This window comes from Gymnoscopelus braueri (genome assembly GCF_963280865.1).
Source record: "Gymnoscopelus braueri genome assembly, chromosome: 1".
Classification (NCBI taxonomy): domain Eukaryota; kingdom Metazoa; phylum Chordata; class Actinopteri; order Myctophiformes; family Myctophidae; genus Gymnoscopelus; species Gymnoscopelus braueri.
In genome coordinates, this window is record NC_137603.1 from 7,094,470 (window position 1) to 7,109,870 (window position 15,401).

The following is a 15,401-nucleotide window of genomic DNA, read 5'->3' on the forward strand; positions in this document are numbered from 1 at the left end:
CAAAATATACTTAGTACAAAAGTAAAAACACTCATTGTGCATAATGTATAATTTCAAGTTCAAAATGTTTTAAAAAATATTTTGAAAATAGCCGATCTACAAGCTCACAATGCGTCTCATCGCGACGCGTTGTGAGCTTGTAGATTGGCTATTTTCAAATGGCCGAAATGTATAGGGGTGAAGTGGTTAGTGTGTTTTGCGATAATAATCAACGTCTAAAAAGTAACTAGTAACTAAAGTTTTCAAATAATTGTAGTGGAGTATAAAGTACAATATTTTGCTTCTGAGATGTAGTGGAGTAGAAGTAAAAGTACTGAAAACTGAACATTCTCCAGTAAAGTAAAAATACCTACAGATTTTACTTAAGTACAGTACTTGAGTAAATGTACTTAGTTACTTTACACCACTGTATGTTTTGTAACACTGTGTTGTACCATTGTGTGTGTGATTATTTTTTGAAAAGGGCCAACAGGGAGCGCCATCAGTTCCTAACATGTACATGGGCCTGGCTGGCTGGGCACAAATATGGTCATAAATCAGTGAGAATTTGTCCGAACATCACATCACCAAACCATGTGGATCATGTTTAATATGAAGCTGTTGAAACATGTCACCAGCCGTAACCCTAGCCTTATGACTCAGGTTCACCGTCTGGCATAAGGACGATGCCTCAGACAGCTCTGTCTAGAAAGATCGTCTATTTTCAGGGAAATAAACAAACGCCCTCTGGGTGTAAAAAAGAAAATGAGATCACTGTGAGTCAAAGGGCCATGAGCTATATTATGTATATTACTGTACATGGTTTATTCAGAGGAATACATGACTTAGCATAAGTATCAGTTTGCCAACGGGTTTGGAATGTTAAGCACCGGCTTTACTTAATGTCTGGCAGACACACATCCAACCCACACACACACACACACACATGACTGAGGGAATATTTCATACAATATATAATGTTTCTTAACCCATTCAATCCGGGAACACATCTTTGTCATTTTTAGATTTCTTTGGGCTATTCAAAAATAGCAGATCTACAAGCTCACAGCGCGGCACCGAGTGCCGCACTGTGAGCTTGTAGATCTGCTATTTTTTAAGAATCTTGAAAACGTGTGCAAATCTTCAAATATATATATTTTTAAAGCGAACATTTGTAACTCAAATCTTTGCTTCTGGGGGGTCCCTGGAACAAAACATTTTGAGATGGGTTGGGGGGTCCGTGGCCAAATACATATCTAAATCCTTTTCTAAATCCTAACAGTATGTTGCTATGTCAGTGGTGCTCCAACTCCATGTCAAGGACCCCCAAAATGTATTTGGCCACGGACCCCCATCTTAAAAGCACAGATTTCAGTTAAAAGTTTGTTCACTTTAAAAAATATATATTCAAAGATTTGCAAAAAAAATCTAACATTTTTGAAGAAATAGCAGATCTACAAGCCATGGGTGCCGCGCTATGAGCTTGTAGATATATATATTTTTTTAATGACACAGATGCGTTCCCGGTCTATATGGATTAAACACTAAAGAATGATAGTTAAACCACTTTAAACCCTAGTATACACTGTCAGTGGTTGACTGGGCCTGCCCAAGGGCTCTGCAGGAGTCTATTAGCTCTGTGTGTGTGTGTGTGTGTGTGTGTGTGTGTGTGTGTGTGTGTGTGTGTGTGTGTGTGTGTGTGTGTGTGTGTGTGTGTGTGTGTGTGTGTGTGTGTGTGTGTGTGTGTGTGTGTGTGTGTGTGTGTGTGTGTGTGTGTATGGAGCTGATCTCACAAACCTCACTGAACCCATCAGCACCAAATTAATTTAAAAGAACTTCTTTCTTACTTTCTGCAATGACTTGTATAATTGAAGTCAATGGGGCTCTGATGGAAGTAACCTTGCCTAAATAAGTCATACGTCAAAACTGTTACTTTTCAGGATTCGAATTGAAAAACAGCAAAAGTAGCAGATCTACAAGCTCAGATCTGCTACATTTGATGCTTTTGTGTGACGATAGTATGATCACGTAGGGCGTTAATTTATGAAAAAAAAACACCACCAAAGGTTAACCCATTGATACCTGGAACGCATCTGTGTCACTTTAGATGTCTTTGGCTATTCAAAAATAGCAGATATACAAGCTCAAGGAGGGGGGGGGGTGAATGTGTAAGCTTATGCTAGCCAAAGGCCTTTAGAACGTCAATCTTTAAACTCAATCTCTAATCTGTCCTTGTTGGCAGGAGTTTACATTGGGCTTCAGACTGATGATGAAGTAACACATTACTCTCTCTAAGGGGTGTTTGTGGCCGTATCACATACAGGTGTATTATGTACTATTATATTATGTGTATTTAGGTATATTACAATCTCATTATTATATCATTTATGTATTAGGCACATCTATCAAGTCTAACTCAAATGAATGTATTGTGTATGTTATGATGTATTTAACCACGTGAGCCCTATAGCATCCATATTATTCTGGAGTGAAGATTGGGGCGGAAATAGCTGATCAACATTGCTCACAACGTGTGGCAGCGTAACACGTTGTGAGCTTGTAGATCTGCGAAGAGATAGACCCCCCCTTGGGGAATGCGGTCAGTTAAGACATGAGAGAGAAAGGGAGAGAGAGAGAGAGAGAGAGAGAGAGAGAGAGGGAGAGAGAGAGAGAGAGAGAGAGAGAGAGAGAGAGAGAGAGAGAGAGAGAGAGAGAGAGAGAGAGAGAGAGAGAGAGAGAGAGGGGGGAGGTCTACTGTAGGTGTCAGATTTCAGAACAAACAATGACTAACACATTTTTACTCTCTGAGTTAAATGAAGACTGAGGATTTACTGTGTACAGCAGACTCTACTGGGCTCTCAGAACATACAGGTTAAAGCCCCCCTGCCCCCCCCCCCCTCCTCTCTCCTCTCTCCTCTCTCCTCTCTCCTCTCTCCTCTCTCCTCTCTACCATGTCTATCCTGCCCTGTCCATCATGTTCAGACTCGCCCAGTTCAGGTCTGTCTCTTACCATATCAAATTCTAACCTTTGTACCCTCTGTTCCTTCCTTCCCACATACACAGACAGGTAGGTCACACCAGGTATCACTGCGTCACCTGTCTGTCTGTCTGTCTGTCTGTCTGTCTGTCTGTCTGTCTGTCTGTCTGTCTGTCTGTCTGTCTGTCTGTCTGTCTGTCTGTCTGTCTGTCTGTCTGTCTGTCTGCTGTCTGTCTGTCTGTGTCAGTGGTTTTCTAGCATTGTGTGGCCAGGGCAAGTCCAAATCTCAAAGCACACTTGTATTCACATCTGCAACCTCACAATGTGTTGCACTGTGACGCACTGTGATTTTGTAGATCTGCAGTTTTTTGTTATTTTTGAAAATGTGTGGAAAATGATTGAAAATGTAATCAATAAATGCATTTAAAATGTTCACCTATGTTCACCAAAATAAGGAGGCCAAGGTTGAAAGATTTTTAAAATATATATATTTTTAGGTTATAGAATTTGCCTATTTTTATTTCAATGTACAATGTAACTTTTTATGTTAATACAATATAACTTGTGGTTATATTGTGGTCTCCCTGCTCTTCTATTGAGACATTTATACAGTAGGGGTGGTTGTATTTGGTCTCCCAGCTCTTCTATTGAGACATTTACATCCTGTGTTTGGTTTGGTTTGACATGACTGGTGGACAAGTGCTACTGCCAGAAGGTCGCATTTCAATTTCTCTCCTGAGCGAGCAAGCAGGCAGGCTCTATTAGCTAAGTGGTAAAAATGTCAGCACTTGTGCAGGAGACCTGGGTTTGAATCCGGGGTAAAACATGAAAGTGAAAGACGTCGGAACCTATGGTTCCCGAGCCGCGTGGCCCATAGGTCAGGACAGGAGCTAATCTCTTGTTTCTGTAGTGTGGGGGGGGGGGGGGGGCATGATGTACAAATACAACCCATGGATGTCACAGGGACTATTCCCCCTGATAGATCAAATATATATTTATCAATCTGATAAAGATATATTTAATGTGTATGTGCTTGTTCATATTCTAGCCAGCTTGCCTCTTGTGTAGAACTTCCTGGGTCCCTCAGGCAGTGCCTGCAACTTCTGTTTTTGTCTATCTGGCCTCCTGGTACGTGTCAACAATATTAGATAGCAGGTTAACCTCGGGTTGTTTACAGTTTTGATGTCACGATGAACTTGGGTTGCCAGGGAAACGAAGCGCGAGGGAACCACAGCTGACGCTGACGTGATGACGGAAGGCGTTAACCCACCCTATGTGTATAAGACTCTCTATCTCTGTTTAAACTTCAGAAGAATTTATCTGGAACCATGCTTTTCCAACACTTATAAGATCTCTTCTCTGGAATAAACCCAAATATTATTATAATAAGACGTTTCTTCCGTTTATTGATGTAATTAATTAATATACTGAGGGATAAATATGGACTGGTATTTACTAGGGAAAACTAAATCTAACACCCCCCCAATCTATAACCAACCCTTGATGCTAAGTGCCAAGCAGGGAGGCATTGGTACCACGTCTATAGTCTTTGGTAAGACTTGGACGGGGGAGTGAACCCCTGACCTCCCAATAACAGGGCAGACACTCTAAACACAAGACCACTATATTAATATAAATATAAATAATAATGTGCTTGTCACAAAATCCCAAAGGCACACCTGAACTCATCATGGCACACCGGTGTTCCTTGGCAGTTGGCACAGTGGTGTGCCTTGGCACACCGTTTGGGAATAACAACCGCTGTGTGGTACATGACTGTGGTGCTTCTATTACCAGAAGCCAAGAATAATTCCATTCCATCATGGTTCGGCAGGGGCTATCATTTCATTTCTGCAGCTCGTTGCAAAAGGAAAGTATTATATACCTTCGGAATATTGGGTGAGGTGTTTTGATGAGTTCATCATTCTATTATGGTTTGTTTGTGCATGTCAGAAAGAGTCTGCCGTGTGGGAGTAAACATGGACATAAAACTGTTTCATTAAATCAGCGCTCGTCTAAATGAATCGTAAATCAGATTAATTTCATTAGGCAAAGAATGAAAGAAATTGGCTCATGATGCGAACCGCAGCTGATAAGGTAATCAGAATGAGTTTTGGATCACAGTGTGCCACCATTAATATGAACGACTGTAGTTACATAAGGTCCTGGTTCTAATATAACAGTGGTGTAAAGTAACATTTAAAGTACATTTACTCAAGTACTGTACTTAAGCACAATTTGTAGGTAGGCCTACTTTTACTTTACTGGAGTATTTCCAATGTTCAGTACTTTTACTTCTACTCCACTACATCTCAGGGGAAAATATTATACTTTTACTCCACTAAAAGTATTTTACAACTTTAGTTACTAGTTACTTTGTAGATTTTGATGATTATTACAATACATCACCACTTCAGCTCTGCATACATTTCGACCATTTGAAAATAGCAAGCTCACAATAAAATAGCAAGCTCACAATGCTCAGATCTGCTATTTTCAAAGGTTTTTTATACATTTTTTTATACATTTATACATTTGGGACATTCTGCACAATGAGTACTTTCTACTTTTGGTACTTTAAGTACATTTTGATACCAATACTTTTGTACTTTTACTCAAGACAATTTTTTATTCCGGTTCCATTTACTTGTAACAGATTTCTACATTGCAGTATTGATACTTTTACTCAAGTAAAACATTTGAGTACTTTTTCCACCACTGCAATATAAACGAGATTTGATGGCCATCTAGTGCAGTGATAGCTCTAGATGGCCCACTCAATGTCCAGAAGAATCAGGAATCAATAGGTCTATGTAGGAATGTCTACTTATTGGTATGGATTTGTGCCCTTGATATCAATGGAGATTAATGTGCTGCTTGACAGACTCCTTCAGCTCCTCGGTAGTAGTCTGTCTAGTAGTAGTCTGGTAGTAATACCTTAAATCAATACAGAGATTTAAGCATAATAAAAACAGAAGTAAGCATATAGTTGTAATTAACTGAACATTAAAGGTAGGGTAAGTGATATGTTTTGGTAATATATATGTTTTTGTTGAAAAGGTTAATGTTCTGATAGTAATCATTGCTACAGAGCGTTTGTTCGGTCACAGGGGTCTCTCCAGCTCTTTAGTAAACAGAATATAGTACATTTTCAGGTAGGTGACCAATTTTAAGCCAATCAGGAGAGAGCGCTGAAAATGCATTTTCTGTTTAATAAAGAGCTGGAGAGACATGGGAGACTCCTTTTACTGAACAAACACTCTATAGCAATGAGTACAATGAAAATCACTTACCCTATCTTTAACTTCATTCATTGGACATATTTGTTTGAGATAAAGGAGTATAAAAATGTGAAAACTGGTCATATGCTAAATGTATAACTTGATTTAACTGGATTCATCCCACAATGTTGTGTCGAGGTTTATGTCGTCTCTGTCGGGTGGAAACCTCATATGTCCAAAACTATTCAAATAAATAAATAGCAAAAGTAGCAGATCTACAAGCTCAAAACGCAGTCGCTTCGCGCCACCTTTCGAGCTTGTAGATCTGCTACTTTAGATACTTTTGTGTGACGCTGTAGTATGATCAAGTATAGGCCGTTAATTTACAAAGAAAACACACACAGTTAAAATATGGAGATAAGAGGTTTCTATCCCGACAGCAACGATACTGTATATAATGTAATTCTATGAGAGAATATGCTTGGGTGAACGCCCAGATTTTTCCACCCAGAGTGGAAGCATTCGATTCACGTGTCCACCAGCAGGGCGGCGCAGTGATGACCGCTGCATCATTAACCCATTCAATCCAGGAACTAGGGATGCAAATTATTGATTAATTCATTAATTGATAGTTGATAACCTTAGCGATCAATTAACCGATTAATTGATAAGCGGCATTTTTTTTAGGACTAAAAGGAAAATTCTTGTCTGAAACTGAAAATGAGCGCAGAAACATAATTGTGTATAATATTAACCAGCGTCAACGAGCATCAGCTGGACACAGACACACACACCTCCTCTCTGCTCTATGGAGTTTGTCTCATTTCTCTCCAAAAGCCCTTGAATATGATTAAGGATTACTGTGATTATGGTAAGCTCACATTTGATACCACACACCATACCTGTAACTTTCACTAGACAAAAAATTAATTCATTCATTCATTCATTCATTAATTGAAAATCAATACATTTAATCGACTAAATTCTTAACGGTAGTTAATCGATTATAGATTAATTGTTAACATCCCTACCAGGAACGCATCTATATATGTCTTCTAAATCCCAACAGGTTTCTGATGTTGTTGATGTTGCTATAATCATTGGTTCTCAAACATTTTTAAGTCAAGGACCCCCAAAATGATATTTATTTGGCCGCAGACCCCCATCTCAAAATAATTAGTTTCAGGGACCCCCAGAAGCAAAGATTTGAGTTACAAATGTTCGCTTTAAAAAATATATATATTCAAAGATTTTGACAAATCTTCACAAGTTTTCCTAAAAATTGCAGATCTACAAGCTCATAGCACGGCACTCTATGAGCTTGTATATCTGCTATTTTTTAAGAGCCAAAGAAATCTAAAAATGACCCAGATGCGTTCATGGTCTTAATAGATTAACACAGGAGTGAAAGCGAAGCATATCTGTGAGCTTGGCTTCTGGTGGGTTGAGGGCCTTTATAAAAGGTAGTGCTGCTGGGGGAAATACATGAATGAATGATCTATGGTTAATAAATTAAAGGTTAATTACATTCATTTAATTAAAATGTGTTGTGTGCGGGCAAGAGTGTGGGTGTGCGTGTGCATGTGCGTGCGTGCGTGCGTGCGTGCGTGCGTGCGTGCGTGCGTGCGTGCGTGCGTGCGTGCGTACGTGCGTGTGAGTGTGCGTGCGTGCGTGCGTGCGTGCGTGCGTGTGTGTGTGTGTGTGTGTGTGTGTGTGTGTGTGTGTGTGTGTGTGTGTGTGTGTGTGTGTGCGTGCGTGCGTGCGTGCGTGCGTGCGTGCGTGCGTGCGTGCGTGCGTGCGTGCGTGCGTGCGTGCGTGCGTGCGTGCGTGCGTGCGTGCGTGCGTGTGTGTGTGCTCTGTGTCTGCTGACCATCTGCTGTAAGGGTGCTTTTAGTGTAGGCCTGTCAATTCAATTCAAACAAGCCTTTATTGACATGACTGTTTAGGGGCTTGACAAAGCACAGCTGAGTTAAGAAGACAAGCAACACGCTAATTAAAACAAAAAGAACATTTCCCACCAGGAAACACCAAGACTGAGGTTTTGGAGATAACCGGTTGACACAAGTTAAATGAAAACCACAGACACAATTGACAGTCTTTTAGGGTGCGGTCACACCCAACTTTAATTCTGCCTATGCGGCGGATTCTGCCAATGGGAACGGAGTGGTTTGTTGCCATTCGCGGATTTCCGCCAAAAAAAAACGTTCCGTTCCCATTGAAAAGCATTGGCAGAATCCGCCGCATAGGCAGAAATAAAGTTTGGTGTGACCACACCCTTAGGCCTGTCTGTCACCGTTATTATAGTCACCTGGTAGTAATTGTACGTGATTGTATTTTCGCTATTTCGGAAAATGTTTGAAAGTATGAAATGATTAAGGTCATGGCCTCCCTGTTTTGACCCACTGACACAATTAACAGGCTCCCTATCTAGTTGTTTTGGGAACGTCTCATTCATTCTGCACTCAAGGTTATTTCTTTTTTTTTTTAAACAAGACTGCTCAGACTACTAGACCACCTGCCTGACAGATGCCAGTGTAGAGTCACCCCCCACCTCCCCCCAACCTCCCCCCCAACCCAGCTGAACCTGCATGAGGTTGGCACATGTTCACACACTGCCTACACTTTCACATGAATTTGTAGTGGTTGTGTGAATTTGTTTCAGCATGCGTCAACCAGAGGTGTAAAGTAACTAAGTACATTTACTCAAGTGCTGTACTTAAGTACAATTTTGAGGTATTGTTTTTACTTTACTTGAGTATTTCCAATTTTCAGTACATTTACTTCTACTCCACTACATCTCAGAGGCAAATATTGTACTTTTACGCCACTACAACTTTAGTTACTACTTTGTAGATTTAAATTATTATTACAAAACATACATTAACCACTTCAGCCCTTTATACATTTTGGCCATTTGAAAATAGCCGCTATTTTCAAAAGATTTATATGCGTTTGAAAACTTGAATTGGGACATTCTGCATAATGAGTACTTTCTACTTTTGGTACTTTAAGTAAATTTTTATGCCAATACTTTTGTACTTCTACTCAAGTATATTTTGAATTCCGGACTTTTACTTGTAACAGAGTATTTCTATATTGCAGTATTGAACCGTGTGAGTACTTTTTCCACGCTGGCGTCAACAATGTCACACACATCATAATTATTGCAGCCATCAGCAAAAGGAGAAGGGTCTCATCTGTCTTATTTGAAAGTCCTATAAATAGTACTATAAATAATACTTAACTACAAACATTTGAACTGGTGGTCAAGTCACGCCACACTGTGCAGAACATCACTGACTGTATCACACTGACCACTTAAAGCCTACGTACTTTGTTGACCGGAGTTCCCCAGGGGTCTATAATTGGTCCCCTCCTTTTTTCCCCCTCTATGCCAAATCTCTCCTCAGGAAATAGCAGATCTACAAGCTTGAGCTTGTAGATCACTATTTTCGCTGAATATTGGGCCTGTTATGATATGCCCATAATAGGGACACTAGGGTACATGTGGTTAAAAATCTTGCCATTTAATACAACTGAATTTAATTTGCAACAAGAACTTGTTAACTTTGCCTCATGAATAGCCTTCTTGCCAGAATCCCCTGGGTTCCTTTCTTTTAATGTTTGTGTTAAATGTATTATATTGTTATTTCTCTCATTTACTGCATGTCATGTCATTCAAAAGTGCTACAGTATGTTGGGTTCTGATGTGTATCTACTGTATATATTTATGTTTTGTTCTGGTGATGATTTTTGCATAATACTGTACTGAAATGCCCAAAATATGGAGGCCAGGTTGAAAGCCATTTAAGTGTGACTGTGGGTTTTATAAATATTAAACCAATGAAAAGTATTTACAAGAGCTTGTGCCTAAAATACTGTCTACAATCCATTGTAACATTTCTTTTTTCATTTCCTCTAAAGTAACAGTTATGGTTTCCACCTGACAGACAGTGACAATATGAAAGTTATTCCCATGATCCATCCGCTCCCAAATGGAAGATATGCACCTGCACAGTTCAGTGCTCTATAAATAAACATTATTACTATTATGACTATTATGATGATGTGTCACTGTATTATTGGAAGCTGTGTGTGTGTGGGGGGGGGGGGGGGGGGGGCTCAGTACAAAGCACTACTTTGTGTTATGATGATGTAATTATGACACAATGCTTTATAACTTGGCTCAACCTCTCATTACTGCTCAATGGGGACACCGGGACAATCACACTGAAATGTAGGTTAATTAGGTTTAAATTATTAATAACATTTACAGAGCTAAGATGGAGCTCTTTTTGGACATGGATGGTTTCCTTCATTGACTATTGCACAGACTGTGAGCTTGTATATCTGCTATTTATGAATAGCCAGCGCAAACATCTAAAATGACACGTATGCTTTACCGGTTTCATAAAGGAAGTTTATAAAGGTCGTAATATAAAGTGAAGTTATATTCTTAGTCTTATGCAAAGGTTAAAATGTAATTTATATGCATTTAGCACGTTCTTTAGACAGATGCCAGGTTCATTTGTAGACATCCTATAGTTTCTATAGTTTCAATGTACAGATTATTTATTTTTTGTATTATTATATTGTTTAGACTGATGCTAGGTTCTTAGTATTAAAAGTACTCATTATGCAGAAGGTCCCATGCATATCACACGTTTTCACATGTATAAAATGTATAAAAATCCTTTGAAATAGCAGATCTACAAGCTCACAACACGTCGATAAGGGACACTTTGTGAGCATGTAGATCTGCTATTTTCAAATAGCCAAAGTATAGGGCTTAAGTGGTTAATGTATATTTTACAAAGTAACTAGTAACTAAAGTTTTCCCCCAAAAAAAGAAATTGTAAAAATACAATATTTGCCTCTGAGCTGTAGTGGAGTAGAAGTAAAAGTATTGACAATTGGAAACACTCCAGTAAAGTAAAAGTGCCTTTAAGTAAATGTACTTAGTTACTTTACACCACTGCTTGTTCTCATTCCTTTTTGGATGTATATACTGTACATACATACAGTTTATACACAAACAAACTGTGATCCATGAGTTGTCATGGGCTACATATCCCTCATTCAAACTAAACATGGGTGATTTAGTTTTTAACTCTCAACAATCATGCTTAACTTGTGATACTGGGGTTGTTCCTATCACCAGGGTTTGATTGATTGATTGATTGGATAAACAAGTCCCCAGGACTTTTTTTGTGTTATCCTTTTAGCCTTAATGTCTGACTGTACCACATGCTGTTTACATTTATGACTAATAAAGTATTCAATCAATCAATCAATTAGTCATAAATGTAAGACATACAAAAAAGCCCTGGGGACTTGTTTCTATTGTGGTCCAACTTAGCATAACAAATGAACACAATAATACATGTCCTAACAGGTCCTACATTTATTGCAGTGGTTCTTCTTCTAAGTGGGGTCCGGGGACCCCCAGGGGTCTTGAGGGGGTTGCATGGGGTCCCCAGGGCTAAATGATTGTTATCGTTACTGTAGTAGGAACCAAATGGAACCTTGCCAGTAGGCTATCTACTGTAGTAACTAGGAGAAGAATGATGTAGAAATGGATCCAAATGGACCTGTTGGGTTCCATGTTGTAGCCTGCCCTACACTCTCACAGTTATAGACTCCATAAACTGCTGGTCCTTAAAAATGTTTGCGAATGATTGGTGAGAGTTAGGTTAGGTCTGTATAGGGTTAAGACTGATTTAAAGGCCTATACTTGCCATGGTGTTGCATGCCCTAGCCTAAATAGCAGATCTACAAGCTCACAACGTGTCACAGTCGTGACGCAGACGCTTGTGAGCTTGCAGATCTGCTATTTACTGAGCACGACACCGGCAAGCAACTAATAGGCTATAATAACTGAGGCTTTGGGGTGGAGGACCCTGGGAACAACATTCTGCCATGGGCAGGCAGACAGACAGACAGACAGACAGACAGACAGACAGAGCTACAGTAGGTTAGATCTGGTCCATGGCGTTAGAAGGAGTTCTCTTTCTAACGCCAGACCACCGGTGCCAGACCAGATAGGAGATGGTTCCACCACCATCCCCTATAAACACGAAACAAAACACAAACCCTCAAGACACTAAGTAGACATAACCAAAACAACGTCAAACTCCAGGATAACTCCAGGACATGTCTATCCTTGGATCAAGACTATCATAGGTGTATTTTATGGCTTTTGACATTTGCATAGATCTAAGATAGCCTACTGTAAAAGTCAGACTCGATCAAATACATTCAAAATACAGTCTTGACTTGATCCAAGGCTATAGGACATTTCTTATCTGTTAACCACCCGGCCGCTGGCTGCGGGGAGAGAACATACCGTCTGTATAGAATCAGCCTTTACTGTTTTACTGCTGCTGTACGTTCAGTGAAATGGATGATTGATTCCTCTATAAGGAAACCCTAGTACGATAGTAAAGCAGGTTCAACTACAGCGCGTTGCGAAGACCAGTTGTTATTGTTACACTGTAATAACGTTATAATAACGTTGTTACATTGTAATAACATTGTTACAAATGTTACCTAAACAAACAGAAACGACAATGTCCTCTGTGTGTTGGTCGGCCCGACACACAATAGCAGCTACAAAGTATCGAGTTTCAATCACTTCCTACTGGAACCTACCTGATCTGGTGATCCGGTGATCTGGTGGATCCAATGGACGAATGGTGTGTCTGAGGATCAACTTAAACGATGCTTTTCATTCCAGATTCATTGGATGGAATGAAAGAAAAGTGTCCGCAAAGCAAAGCGCGTTAGAACAGAGAGAGAGAGAGAGAGAGGCTACGTGGTCTCTGTGTCCATGAGACTCCACCCCATGAGAACAACCACCTTTCTCTGTCCCGGGGCGATGCTTTGTGAATCCATGCTGCTCATTCACACATTACAGGCCTTAAAGCAACACTAAATCACTGCTACTCACATTCTTTACTTAAGTAAAAGTATCAATTCCACAATGTAGAAATACTCTGTCACAACAAGTAAAGGTCCTGTATTCAAAATTTACTTTTGTAAAAGTACAATAGCATTGGAATACAATATAGCCTGCTTAAAGTAACAAAAGTGAAAGTATTCATCAATAAGCAGAATGTACAATTTCACAAGTTTTCAAAACATATACAAATCTTTTGAAAATAGCAGATCTACAAGCTCACAGTAGATCCGCTAGTGGTTAATGCATGACTGTAATAATAATAATTTGTAATAATAATCAAAAATCTACAAAGTAACTAGTAACTAAAATGGTCAAATAATTGTAGTGGAGTAAAAGTGCAATATTTGCCTCTGAGATGTAGTGGAGTAGATGTCAAAGTAATGAAAATTGTAAAGTAAAAATACCTCAAAATTGTACTTAAGTATGTACAGTACTTGAGTAAATGTACTTTGTTACTGGCCACCAAGCCCACCACTGGTTTGTGAATCCATGCTGCTCATTCAAACATTGGCCTTACAGCAGCACAATAAGAAAATCAATGCTGGATCAGTGGAAGAAGCACTTTCACTTAAAAGCAAGCAGTGATTAAAAGTAACTAAGTAGCAGTGGTGTAAAGTAACTAAGTACATTTACTCAAGTACTGTACTTAAGTACACTCTTGAGGAATTTTTACTTTACTGGAGTATTTCCCATTTTCTGTACTTTTACTTCTATTCCACTACATCTCAGAGGCAAATATTGTTTTACTCCACTACAATTATTTGAAAACTTTAGTTACTAGTTACTTTTCAAATATAAATGATTACATTATGCCCTATTTTATAGGCTATTTGAAAATAGCAGATCTACAAGCTCACAACGCGTCGCTTCGCAAGGCGTTGTGAGCTTGTAGATCTGCTATTCTCAAATATTTGAGTACTTTGACTTTTGGTACTTTAGGTATATTTTGATGCCAATACTTTTACTCAAGTACATTTTTAATTCTGGACTTTTACATGTAACAGAGTATTTTTATATTGCAGTATTGGTACTTTTACTTAAGTAAAGAATTTGAGTACCTTTTCCACCACTGCTTAAAAGCAAGCAGTGATTGAAAGTAGCCCTAGGCTACATTTGCTCAAGAACTGCACTTACAATTTTGAAGTGAGTATCTGCATTTCTTGATACTTCTCTTCTCCATTACATCTCAGAGACAAATCATGTGTCTTTGTGGTGGCTACTAAAAAGTACAATATTTGTCACAAATGTTGTACTTTTGTTAGTTACTAGTTGCTTTGCAGATTTAGGTTAGGCTACCTTATGTATTATTAGGTCAATCTACCCAAACATGCATATAAAATCATTAAAATCAGCCCCACTTTAATACCAGCTGCATTAAAGTCATGAATACATAATGCATTACTTTTTACAATGTATATCATTATGAATAATGGATACTTTTGATTTGGTACTGTAGGTATGTATGTTGAATACAGAGTTTTTACAATGTGGTATTGGTTTTACTTATACAATTACAATTTACAATTTAGGCATTTAGCAGATGCTTAATCGAGAGTGACTTACAGTAAGCAAGGACAACCCAATGTAATACATCAAATGCATAGAGATAGCAATCTAGGAGCCTAGGTAAGCCAAGAACATATCATCAGTCTGAAAAGACTGAAAACAATAATCTCTACCTTGAAACTATACATACTATAGGATACCAAGTCAACAAATGAAACTGGCATCTGTATACAGTAACATGATATCTAAATCATTGGTTCTCAAAGTGGGGTCCGGGGACCCCCAGGGGTCCTTTAGGGAGTTCCAGGGGGTCCCCAGCTAAATGTTAGTTAGGAACCAAATGGACCCTTAAGGATCTGTAACTCAGAGAGTGTACAAATGGAACCAAATGGACCCTAACGGGTCCATTTGGTTCCATTTGTACACTCTCAGAGTTAAATTAACATTGATTTTACAATATAAATTGGGGTCCCAAAGATAGAAATGCCATGGGGGTCCGTACACCGTAGCCTAATGCATGTCAAACTGGGGGTCCTTGAAATGAAAATGGTTGAGAATCACTATTAGAGCCATAAAACATCTTCTCTTATGGGGGTCTCTGGCATATCTTTTCAAATGGGGGTCCGCGGGCTACTAAGTGTCAATATGGGTGGTCCTTGACATGAAAAAGTTTGAGAAGCACTGATTTAAATTACATTGTAACCTTTGCATAAGATTACAAGGTCATCAAGGCTAGGGTAGCCTAAGTGCTACGGCA

General features: G+C 39.1%; 1 protein-coding gene across 1 annotated transcript in view; it reads right to left on the minus strand.

The window, feature by feature from the left end:
* The window catches only part of LOC308089792 (CD151 antigen-like), a 35,506-nt gene extending 22,495 nt beyond the window's left edge, over positions 1-13,011 (minus strand). The window contains exon 1 of the mRNA XM_080434717.1: positions 12,829-13,011. The gene's annotated coding sequence lies outside the window, so the exon portion shown is untranslated. The remainder of the gene's footprint in view (positions 1-12,828) is intronic.
* Between the last annotated feature and the right edge of the window lie 2,390 nt (positions 13,012-15,401).